The sequence below is a fragment of the Hibiscus syriacus genome, unplaced genomic scaffold (genome assembly GCF_006381635.1).
Source record: "Hibiscus syriacus cultivar Baekdansim isolate YM2019G1 unplaced genomic scaffold, ASM638163v2 tig00111542_pilon, whole genome shotgun sequence".
Lineage (NCBI taxonomy): Eukaryota > Viridiplantae > Streptophyta > Magnoliopsida > Malvales > Malvaceae > Hibiscus > Hibiscus syriacus.
In genome coordinates, this window is record NW_024063115.1 from 1,046,135 (window position 1) to 1,058,705 (window position 12,571).

A 12,571-nucleotide genomic window follows, 5' to 3' on the forward strand; every position below is an offset into this window, starting at 1 on the left:
AATTAAAAATATTTAAATCAAAATTTAGTTCAAAAATTACCTCAATAATAAGGGTAATATGTATGGTTCATTGACGATCGGGCATAAGAAAGGCATACGGAACCACGTCCATGATTGCAGAAGCATGAGACATTCACCGATAGCAGTTTTCTTATAATTTGTTGCACGACACATTTCTCTAAAGAGAAATGTCAAAACTGCAGCTCCCCAACTATATCTTCCAACTTCATTAAAATCAATCAGATGCCGCAACCACATAAAATGCACTTGATTGTGAGATTTGTCGGGCATCAATATTCCTCCAATAATTCGTAGAATGTAATCCCGAGCACATGCCTTTACTTCATCATCTGAAGCATTTTCATTCAGAACTTCAAAATTAGCTTTCAACCATGATAAAACTATTCTACATCCATTAAACTCTGGCGGAGCATCTCCAAGATACTCCATGCATATTGACTTCCAATCATCATCCGCCATACCACACATAATATTCCCATCGACGGGAAGCCCCAGATGCATAGAGACATCCTCTAATGTAATTGTAGTCTCTCCACATGGAAGATGAAATGTGTGTGTCTCTGGCCTCCACCTCTCAATCAATACATAAATTAGGACAGGTTCGAGTTTGCGACCGCCAATAATTGTTGCAATATACCCGAACCCAGCAGAAGACAAATATGGCAAAATACGTTGCGATGTCGGTATACGTGGGTTTTTAATAAAAGTCTCTAAAATACGATCAGTTTCCTAAATAATATGCATTATAAAAATAATAATAAATATTAACATTAATTATAAAAAATATTATCATATCTCTAAAATGTCTAGAGATATGGTTTGCATCCAATCACAACAGCATTCCACTTTCTATTATAACTGCAGACAAAAAAATATAATTAGTACAAAAAAATAATTAACCAATTTAAATAAATAATAATTATATAAATATTATTTTAATAAAAATTAATATTTATATAAATATAATAATAGAAAATAGAACAACTATTTAAAAAAATACTAATTTAAACAAAAATTTCTTACAAATAATAAGAAATTTAAAACTCAAAATGAAAGGAGAATTTGAATTATATAAGAGAGGAATAGATGTTTTGGTGTGAAGAATGAGGGGGTTGAGGGGGCTTATATAGGAGAGGAGGAGGGATAGTTGGGGGAAAATGGATGGGGGCATTTAATGGATGGTTATCGTGAGATTGGATAGACAGTTCGTAGATTGGCAGATAAACATTGTGGTGGACGCCTTCTTATTGTCCAAGAAGGTGGATATCATATTACATACTCGGCTTATTGCGTTCATGCGACGCTAGAAGGTGTGCTCAATATTCCACTCCCATTGTTGTCTGATCCTATTGCATATTGCCCCGAGGACGAGGCCTTTGCTGTAAAAGTAATTGAAGCAATAAAGCAGTTCCAAACTGAAAATGTACCATTCTTAAAGGAAGTTTGATCTAGGGTTTTGCAGTATCTTGAAAGCCGATGACATTGTTCTTCTCATTGTCTTGCATGATAATTCGAAACTTCCCATTGTTCTTCTCACTGTTTCGGACTTTCAGTGCTCAAGGGATACATATGTCGATTTTGTTGCTTGTTAATTGTTTGTTATGCTGTGTATTGATTTCATTTCGGGCATCCTAGCAAGACTAACAAAATACAAATACTGACATTCATTTTCAAATCTGAATATTTAGACGAGATGAACGCTTGTGGAACTTTTACTAACAAATAAAGATACATGTCAATGCACAAAGCCAAGCATCATACAAGTGAACAGCCAAATTAAACAATATAAGAAATAAATACGCGACTCTCAGACCAAAACAATGGGGATGTATGGAAACTACAATAGAAAACTGACTTGTTTTAGACGTCCGAATAAGCTTAAGGCTGTAAACCCATCTGCTTTCTGGTTCTGCCTACAAACAAGTCCCCGGATTTGAGCAAGCCCGGAACACGTCCGCTGAGAGTCGTAAAAGGAAACTGGGCGATGGCATCTTTCATTACAAGGGAAACCATTGCAATCACCGAAACAGGTTTGTACTTGGTCATTTTGCTTTCTTTTCCTCCATCCATCAACAGCTTCAAGTTTTTAAATACCACCGTGGCATGTTTATGAGCTATGTAACCTTGTTTGAGTTCCTGGATTGTTGCACGAAAGAGGGTGGACTATATACACATTATAATCTATAAGCGAATGCAACTAGTATTATTGATCTTGGGATAAAACTTACTGGTATATCAGTGATATCTCCAACTGCAAATATATTGCTTCGACCCTTGACTCTCAAATACTCATCAACCATCAACCTTCCATTTATCCAAGTTGGTCTTCATTATAGTCTCACTAAGCCATAATGTAGCCAATGGTTTGGCGACACAGAGAAAATGGCAATCCGCTTTGATGCTTTCTCCTGTTGAGGTTCGATATATTCGGCTTCCATCCGAAGTGGAATTCAAATCAACTGCTTGCTCTATTTTTACTTCAACTTTCTTTGATCTCAGCCAGCCTAAACTCTTATCAGAAGCCTTTGTCCCAATGAATTCAACTAGCCTCTGTCCCTTATGGACCAGGGTAACCTTCTTTCTGGAAAAGTCAGTGGCGATTTCTCCAGCAAGTTCGACACCAGATGGACCTCCTCCGACAATCAAAATAGACTGAGCATTGTAACTTTTTATTTTCTGCCAACATGTGAATACAATAGAATTAACTTGAGAAGAATATAATCCAAAATTGTTCTCTATAACACACTAAAAGGCTGAAGAATCGTGCTCGAAGTAAGTGAAATCCTCAATAATGCATTCCACAACTAGGAAGACAATCAGTTTCTGCAGTTTTTTACCTGCCTCATATTGATGAAGTCTCTCCTCCTCAGTTACGGGAACTGGATCAGCGTGTCCGGTAGCAATTACAAGATAATCATAAACAATATGACGGCCGTCAGCGGTCAATACTTCGGTGTTGGTGATGCTTATCGTGGCTGACGTTAAGATACGTCTATTGGTAAGGTAATCTCCATGGTTTATCACCAATCTATCCGCAAACGATGGCTCTGTTGGATCATAAACTTGATCCATTATGGGAGCCTAAACCCAAACCCAAACTAAATTGATGTCATTACTTACATCATTTAATTAAAGATGTCATTGCTTACATCATTTAAGTAATGATGTCATTGCTTATATCAATTTAGTTAGGTGAGAGTTAGATATTTGTTGAATTTGTAATGGTTTAAATTAGTTTATTTGTGTGGTGTAGGATTGTTCTTGAGTAGTATAAATACCCCTTCTCATTTTAGTTTTAAGCATCAAGAAAAATTAAGAGCTTCTAAGTGAGTGAAGAAGCAAAGTCTTATAAGAGTGAGTTGTAGTTCTTGTTTTTGAGTGAGAGTGCTCTTGTAATATTTGTTTGAGTTTCAATAAAAGTTGTTTGTGTGAGTGTTTTATTTCCAACAAAGTGGCATCAGAGCGAGTTGGAAAGATCGAAGGTCTCGACGAGAGAAATCCAACGCCGCCAGAATTTTCTCAATCTGAGTTCTGACGCACCGCCACGCACCGTCGGAAGACTGCTGCCAGAAAATCGAGTTGACTCACTGAGTTGAGTCGAGTCAGCCGAGTTGGAGCCCTTGACCGAGTTGTCCAAGTCCCTCCCAAGGTTTTTTCGGCGTTTCGGATTCATTCGTGCAATCAGATTTTACAAAATCTCATTATATTGAGAGATATGGCAAATGGTATGGCACCATTCCAAGTTCCGACACTCAACAACAATAACTACGACAATTGGAGTATCAAAATGAAGGCACTTCTTGGATCACAAGATGTGTGGGATATCATAGAGAAATGCTATAACGAGATTATGGATGATGATGTTTTTGTTACTCTTACACCAGATCAAAAGACAACTTTGAAGGATTCAAGAAAGAGAGACAAGAAGGCTCTCTACCTCATCTACCAAGCATTAGATGATGATGGTTTTGAAAAGATTTCAAGTGCAAGCTCTAGCAAGGAAGCATGGGAGAAGCTGCAAACCTCTTACAAAGGATCCGAGCAAGTAAAGAAGGTTCGTATCCAAACATTAAGAGGTGAATTCGAATCCTTACACATGAAAGCATCTGAGTCTATTTCAGATTATTTCTCAAGAGTAGTAGCTGTTTCTAATCAATTAAAAAGAAATGGTGAAAAGTTAGAAGATGTGAGGATAATAGAGAAGATACTCCGTTCGTTGGATCCCAAATTTGAACACATCGTCGTGACGATTGAAGAAACTAAAGACTTGGAAGAAATGAAGATCGAGCAGCTCCAAGGATCATTGCAAGCATACGAAGAGAAGCATAAGAAGAAGCATGAGTTTACTGAGCAACTCCTCAAGCTGCAACTCAAGGATATGCATGAGCGCCAATGCAATGATAGAAACCAACGTGGCCAAGGCAGAGGTAGAGGCCATGGACGAGGTGGAAGTCGAGGTCGTGGACGAGGCTGGAATTACAACAATAACAATTCCAACAACAACTATGAGAAAGGAGAAAGCTCAACACGAGGCCATGGAAGAATTAATCCAAACTCAAAGTATGACAAATCTCAAATTCGATGTTATAATTGTCAAAAATTTGGGCATTATGCTTCAGAATGTAGAGCTCCCAACAACAAAATTGAGGAGAAGGCCAATTACGTGGAGGAAAAGACAGATGGCAAAGAAACTCTTCTAGCACGAAAGGAAATTGATGGTGGCCAAGCAAATTCCTGGTATCTTGACAGTGGTGCAAGCAATCACATGTGTGGAAGGAAAGACATGTTTGTGGAGCTAGACGAGTCAGTAAGCGGAAATATTTCGTTTAGAGATGATTCCACAATAGCAGTGAAAGGGAGAGGTAACATTCTTATCCGTTTGAAAGATGGGAGACATCAATTTATATCAAATGTCTACTACGTGCCCAATATGAAAAGTAACATTTTAAGTTTAGGGCAACTGGTAGAGAAAGGTTATGATATTCATATGAATAATTATAATCTTTCTATAAAAGATGATAAGAATAACTTCATTGCTAAAGTGCCGATGTCAAAGAATAGAATGTTCTTAATCAACATACAAAATGATGTTGCAAAGTGCCTGAAATCTTGCTACAAAGATGCATCATGGCTTTGGCATCTTCGATTTGGGCATCTAAATTTTAGAGGTCTAGAGCTGTTATCTAAGAAGGAGATGGTGAAAGGACTACCTCACATCAACCATCCTGACCAGCTCTGTGAAGGGTGTCTAGTCGGGAAACAATTCAGGAAAAGCTTTCCAAAGGAGTCAGAGACAAGAGCTAAGAAGCCACTTGAGCTCATCCATACCAATGTATGTGGACCGATCAAGCCAAGCTCTCTCGGTAACAATAACTATTTTCTTCTCTTCTTCATTGATGATTTTTCAAGAAAAACCTGGGTATATTTCTTGAAACAGAAGTCAGAAGTTTTTGAAGTCTTCAAGAAGTTCAAAGCAGCAGTGGAGAGAGAAAGTAGTAGAAAGATCAAAGCCATGAGATCCGATCGAGGTGGAGAATTTACTTCCAGGGAGTTTCAAGAGTTCTGTGAAGCAAATGGAATTCGTCGACCAATGACAGTTCCTAGATCCCCCCAGCAAAATGGTGTGGCAGAAAGAAAGAACAGAATAATCCTCGACATGGCACGAAGCATGCTCAAAAGCAAGAAACTACCCAAGGAATTTTGGGCGGAGGCAGTAGCGTGTGCAATCTACTTGACAAACCGATCTCCAACAAGAAGTGTATGGGGAAAGACACCACAAGAAGAATGGAGTGGAAGAAAAGCCTGGAATTTCTCACTTGAGAACCTTTGGAAGTATAGCCCATGTTCACGTACCAGACGAGAGAAGAACGAAGCTTGATGATAAAAGAGAGAGTTTTATCTTCATCGGCTATGATGCTAATTTGAAGGGCTACAAGTTGTACAATCCAGACAATAAGAAGTTTGTGATTAGTCGAGATGTGGTCTTCAACGAAGAAGGAGAATAGGATTTTAACTCTCATACAAATGACTTCAATTTCTTTCCTCAGTTTGAAGAAGATGAGCAGACAATGAGGGAACAACTAGATGAATCTCAACAAGAGCTTGCAACTCCACCCACTTCACCAACATCAACCACTCAAGGAGACTCATCACCTTCATCATCGTCAAGTGGGAGTCAAAGTGAAAGAGTTGTGCAACGCACAAGAAGCCTTAGAGATCTCTATGAGGTAACTGAACGACAAGATAATCTTACATTATTTTGTTTGTTTTCCGATTGTGAACCAGTGAGCTTTCAAGAAGTGGTACAAGAAAAGAAATGGAGAGATGCGATGAACGAAGAAATCAAGGCCATCGAGAAGAATGACACATGGGAACTTACCTCACTTCCCAAGGGACATAAGGCGATAGGAGTCAAATGGGTGTACAAAACAAAGCAAAACGCCAAAGGAGAGATTGAAAGGCACAAGGCGAGGCTAGTTGCTAAAGGCTATAGTCAAAAGGCTGGAATTGACTATGATGAGGTATTTGCTCCTGTTGCTCGATTGGAGACTATTAGACTAATCATTTCTTTGGCAGCTCAAAACAAGTGGAAGATACAACAGATGGATGTAAAGTCTGCCTTCCTAAATGGAGTTCTTGAAGAGGAACTTTACATTCAACAACCATCAGGCTATGAAGTCAAAGGGCATGAAGACAAGGTGTTAAAGTTAAAAAAGGCTCTTTATGGGCTAAAACAAGCACCAAGGGCATGGAATAGCCGAATCGACAAGTACTTCCAAAAGAATGGCTTCAACAAATGTCCCTACGAGCATGCTCTATATATCAAGATCAAAGATGAAGATATTTTGATCGTGTGCCTCTACGTGGACGATTTGATCTTCACTGGAAGCAACCCAAGCATGTTTAATGAATTCAAGGATGTGATGATGAAAGAATTCAAGATGACAGACATGGGGCTCATGGCGTACTACCTTGGCATTGAAGTTAAGCAACAAAATGATGGAATTTTCATTTCACGGGAAAGCTATGAAAAGGAGATACTGAAGAAGTTCAAGATGGAGAACTGTAAGCCAATAAACACACCGGCAGAATACGGGATCAAGATGACCAAACATGAAGAAGGCGAAAGTGTAGATCCAACATTCTTTAAAAGTTTGGTAGGAAGTCTACGCTATCTAACTTGTACGAGACCCGATATTCTTCATGCAGTTGGATTGGTTAGTCGCTACATGGAATCTCCAACAACTACCCATTTTAAAGCCGCAAAGAGAATTCTTCGCTATCTGAAAGGTACAATTGACTTTGGCTTGTTCTATTCAGTTTTTAATAATTACAAGCTTGTTGATAGCGACAGTGATTGGGGTGGAGACATAGATAATCAAAGGAGCATTGGATTCGTATTTTCATGGGAGATATTGCATTCACATGGATGTCAAAGAAACAACCGATTGTCACATTGTCCACTTGTGAAGCGGAATATGTTGCTGCTACCTCATGTGTTTGTCATGCAATTTGGCTTAGAAATCTATTGAAGGAGATTGGTTTGATACAAGAAGAGCCTACCAAGGTTTGTGTCGACAACAAGTCAGCCATTGCCTTAGCGAAGAATCCAGTATTCCATGATCGAAGCAAGCACATTGATATTCGCTACCACTATATAAGGGAGTGTGTTGCAAGAAAAGATGTGGAAGTTGAATACGTGAAGTCACAAGATCAAGTTTAAGGGGGGGTGTTGGATCATAAACTTGATCCATTATGGGAGCCTAAACTCAAACCCAAACTAAATTGATGTCATTACTTACATCATTTAATTAAAGATGTCATTGCTTACATCATTTAAGTAATGATGTCATTGCTTACATCAATTTAGTTAGGTGAGAGTTAGATATTTGTTGAATTTGTAATGGTTTAAATTAGTTTATTTGTGTGGTGTAGGATTGTTCTTGAGTAGTATAAATACCCCTTCCCATTTTAGTTTTAAGCATCAAGAAAAATTAAGAGCTTCTAAGTGAGTGAAGAAGCAAAGTCTTATAAGAGTGAGTTGTAGTTCTTGTTTTTTAGTGAGAGTGCTCTTGTAATATTTGTTTGAGTTTCAATAAAAGTTGTTTGTGTGAGTGTTTTATTTCCAACAGGCTCCACCATGTTCCTTAATTTTGCCCATGTGAGCTCAAGATCTCCTTCCTGAGATCAAAACGACGATATCCCAATTGTCAGCATTAAGAACTTTTAAAGAGCCAAACACAAGCTAAACTTGGCCAAAAGAACCACAATTCTATATTCCGTACACACATCAAAGGCTTGCACAAGGAGAAATCGAATAAACCAAGATATTCAATTCAGTTGCTCGTTTCATTAAACTTGCATTCCGAAGTTTTTCATAAGAAATGAATTGAAATTGAAGGAAAAAAATCAATTTGAGAATAAAAGAAATCTTACGGATCGATGAGAGTAAGATCAGCATTTAATTGGATAGTTTTGGCCATGAGAGAGCCGCCAATTCCACCGCCAACAACTACCACTCTTCTTCTACCTCCACCAGATTCCATAACGGCTTCAGTTTTTTTCTTGCTTTGTTTCAGATCATGGAAGGAAAACTATCGCGAGTGGTTATTTTAAAACTACTTAAGTTGAACTTGTCTTTCGTTTTGATAAAGAAATGTAAGGTCAACAATTGACAGGGAAGAAAGCTTGAATTCTTCCAAATCTCGGATTTTGTAAATACAGCCTGCATTATGTCATTCCAAACGCATCGCTTCCGCGACAATAAGATCTAAGAATATACAATTCAAAATTACATTAAATAAATAAATAATTTATTGGGTTTGTTTAATATTGATATTTAGGATAAACTACATTGGATATCATTTAATATTGATTGGAACAATCATATCTTCACACTATTCTTTCTACTTTGGACCTTCATGTTGCTTATTTTTCTGACATGCCACAAGAGGATCGACACTAAGTAAATTTATCGGCATTGATCGCCTTTGTCATGAAATCTGCTATGTTTTCTTTGGTATGAATCTTCTGCATAACTATCGTCCATTCTTCCACCTTTTCATGAATGAAATGGTACTGAACTCGTATATGCTTTGTCCTTGAATGATTTTTCTAGGCCTGCATCCCTTAACATTAGTCTTGTTCTTTCTAACAAGGTTCTGTTCATCCGCTCTGCCACTCCATTTTGTTGAGGAGTGTTCGCCACTGTGAACTGTCTTTGATGCCTTCTTCATGCAAAATTCATCAAATTCTTCACTTGTGTATTCTCCTCCATTATCTGTTCTGAAACACTTGATTTTATTTCCAGAATCAAGTTTCACCCGCGGTTTGAAGTTTTTGAAAGTGGAAAACACGTCTGACTTCTTCTTAATAGGGTACACCCAACATCTCCTGGAGTAGTCATCAATAAATGAGACAAAGTATTTTGCTCCGCCTAGGAATGTAACTGGTTCTTGCCAACGTCAGAGTGAAACCAATTCTAGAACACTTTTGCCTCTAGAACTTGATGTGTGAATTTCAACCGGTGTTGCTTACTTGTTATGCAATGCTCACAAAGTAAGTGATACATTTGTTAAGCCTGGAAGTAGCTTTGCTCCACAAGGACTTTCATTCCTTGTTCTGACATGTGTCCAAGTTTCTAATGCCATAGCATTGCAGAATCTGAACTATATGAGGCAACAGAGGCTTCTGCTTCTAGCAAAGTCTCTCCTTTCAGCATGTACAAGTTTGCAGCTATCTTTTCGCCTTTCAGCACCAAAAGCGCTCCACGGAACACCTTCATGATTCCTTTCCATGTTTCAATCTTGCTTGCATTATTATCCAACAATTCGTAGGATAATAAATTTTTCTTCAGGCCTTTCACGTGTCGTACATCTCGAACAACTTTAATGTCCATCATACATCTTCATTTGATAGTTTCCACGCCAACGATCTCTAAGGCATGATCATTACAACTATACACAGATCCTCCTAAGACAGGTTCATAATAATGGAACAATTCTCTTCTTGAGGTCATGTGATATGTTACTCCCGAATTAATGAGTCATATATCTGCAAATCTTTTTCCGCCTTCCACGGTGGTTGACGCTTCACAGCATAGATCATCTCCATCATCTGAAGTGTTTGGGGTATTGCCTTGTGGATTGGAGTTTTTATTTAGACTCCAACAATCCTTCTTCAAGTGACCCTTCTTTCCACAGTTGTAGCATTTTAAATTCTTCTTGCTCCTCGACTTCGATCTACTATGTTTGTGACTGCTGCTTTGGTCACGTTCTGTTGATCGCCCTCTCATCGTTGACAATGCTTCTGCTTGTTGCAGATTTACTTGTCTATCTTCCTTGTTCTTGTGCCGATTTTCTTCTTGTAGAACAGCAGCTGCAACGTCATCGAAGACTAGACTGGTGAAATTACTATTTGTCAAGTTGATGATGATTTGATCATACAAATCAGGTAGACTTTGAAGTAGAAGTTCAACACGTTCTTGTTCTCTTATTTTACATCTTAAGAATGTAAGCTGAGAAAATAAAGTGTTCAACGTGTTTAAGTGCTCCGTCACTGAAGTAGATTCTAGCATCCGGAGAGTGTACAATTTTCTCTTAAGGAAAATTTTATTGTGCAACGATGTGGCCTCGTACAATTTGGTGAGATGATCCCATATCTCCTTAGCTGTCTTTTTCTCCTCGATGCTTGACAATACTTCATCTGCTAATGCTAGATGAAAGTTTGACATAGTATTCATGTCCATTTCGATCCATTTGTTGTCATCTGTGAAATCTACTGGTCTTTCACTGATAGCTGCTAGACAACCGTCTTTCCTCAGGATGGTCTTCATCTTTAATTTCTACAATGAGAAATATCTCCCATTGAATTTTTCAATATCAAATTTCGTCGCCATAGCTTCTATTACGGATAGCTCCCACTATTTCACTATCGTGAATAGTTCTCTGGAACCTTCAAAGAATGTGCAATACCTTCGTACTTTCTTATGTTAGAAGATCCACCTTTTGGTGGCAACCACAAAGACAATAAGTAGATATTACACACTCTAATCTGGCTCGGATACCAATTGTTGCGTAAGACGGCTATCGGATAGAGTAAAATCGCAACTGATAATTTGAGAAAATAAAAAATGAAGATAAAAGAGACACAAAATTTACGTGAAAAACCCTAAATAATAAAGGGTAAAAATCACGGGCAACGATAGAAGAATTTCACTATGAGAAAATAGGAATTACAACTTCTCTCTATGTACCAAGGAGAAAACAATGATAATTCTCTCTTGATAAAAAGGAGAAAACAACTCTCAAGAAACTCTTTAAATTCTCTAGTATTGGAAGAAAGCTAGAATGCTTTGGGATGGTTTTGAAGCTAAATGAGCTAGGGTATTTATAGTTGAAGTTTAAGGACTAATTTATAAATATCCTAAATTATAATGACTAAAAATGAGGTTTTACCATTGTTGAAAAATCAACAAATGCTGCACCGAAAGTTTTGCCAACCCAACCACCGAAAGTTTCTTTAATTTTCAACAATTGTTGGCCTGACTTTTATCAGTGGTTTGCAATTTACAATAACTTTGATCTTTGGATATAATATTCGGTTCCATTTGTTTGTCAATAATTATTTATTTTTATATTTATTTATTTTTCAATAAAAATAAATAATTATTGAAAGATCACATAGAAGTACAAAAATAATCAAGTGTAGTAAAAAACCATCCACAAACATAAAATTGAAAGATTAACAAAATTAAAAATAAATATCATCTTGATCGAGTAATAAAGTTGAACCCTAAAAATATATAAAAAAAACTATCAGTAAAAAAACAAAAACATAAAATAATAGTGTAGGACGTAGATAATTAGTTAAAAGAGGGGGGCCAAACAGAATAATAAACGAACGAGGAAATGTGTTCAATGGGCTATTTTCTCCCATCGTATTAGTCTTTGCCTTGTCCTCTAAGGTATAAAGAATGTATCCGATGATGTAAATTTAAATTAGTTTTGTAATTTATAAATGAAATTCGATTGGCACCACTTAATACTCCCTTGGAATATGATATTAAAGAACAAGTTTCGTTTTTGTTGCTTATTACAATCTAATGCATGATAAGCTCTTGTTTCACGTCAACTCCTTTATCTTTGTTCACAAATAAAATCAATATAGATACGCGTTGACACAAATTTAACTACATAGATGAATGATAATGGTACGCCTTAACCTCAATCATTTAATAAGACAACAAGTTTCGAAATATTCATACAAGTTATTTGTGCTTCAATAGATGCCTTTTAAATTAAAAATACGAGCGGATGAACAATCCCAATTACCTCATATATCTATCCAACATTTGTTCAATCAATATCAAATGTTTCAAAGTAAAATACAAATTACATATGAACATTTTTCCTAATTCAAAATAATTTAATATTTTATTTTTAGGCTATTAATATATACAAATAATTTTCTGTGATGTTTGATAAATGTATAATGTATAACAAATATAAAATCAAATTGGTATAAACAACAAATATATAACATCTATAAA

At 36.9% G+C, this 12,571-nt stretch overlaps 1 pseudogene; it reads right to left on the reverse strand.

Annotated features, from left to right (window-relative positions):
• Window positions 1-1,899: 1,899 nt before the first annotated feature.
• Window positions 1,900-8,579, reverse strand: LOC120164797 (annotated as a pseudogene).
• Window positions 8,580-12,571: the final 3,992 nt, after the last annotated feature.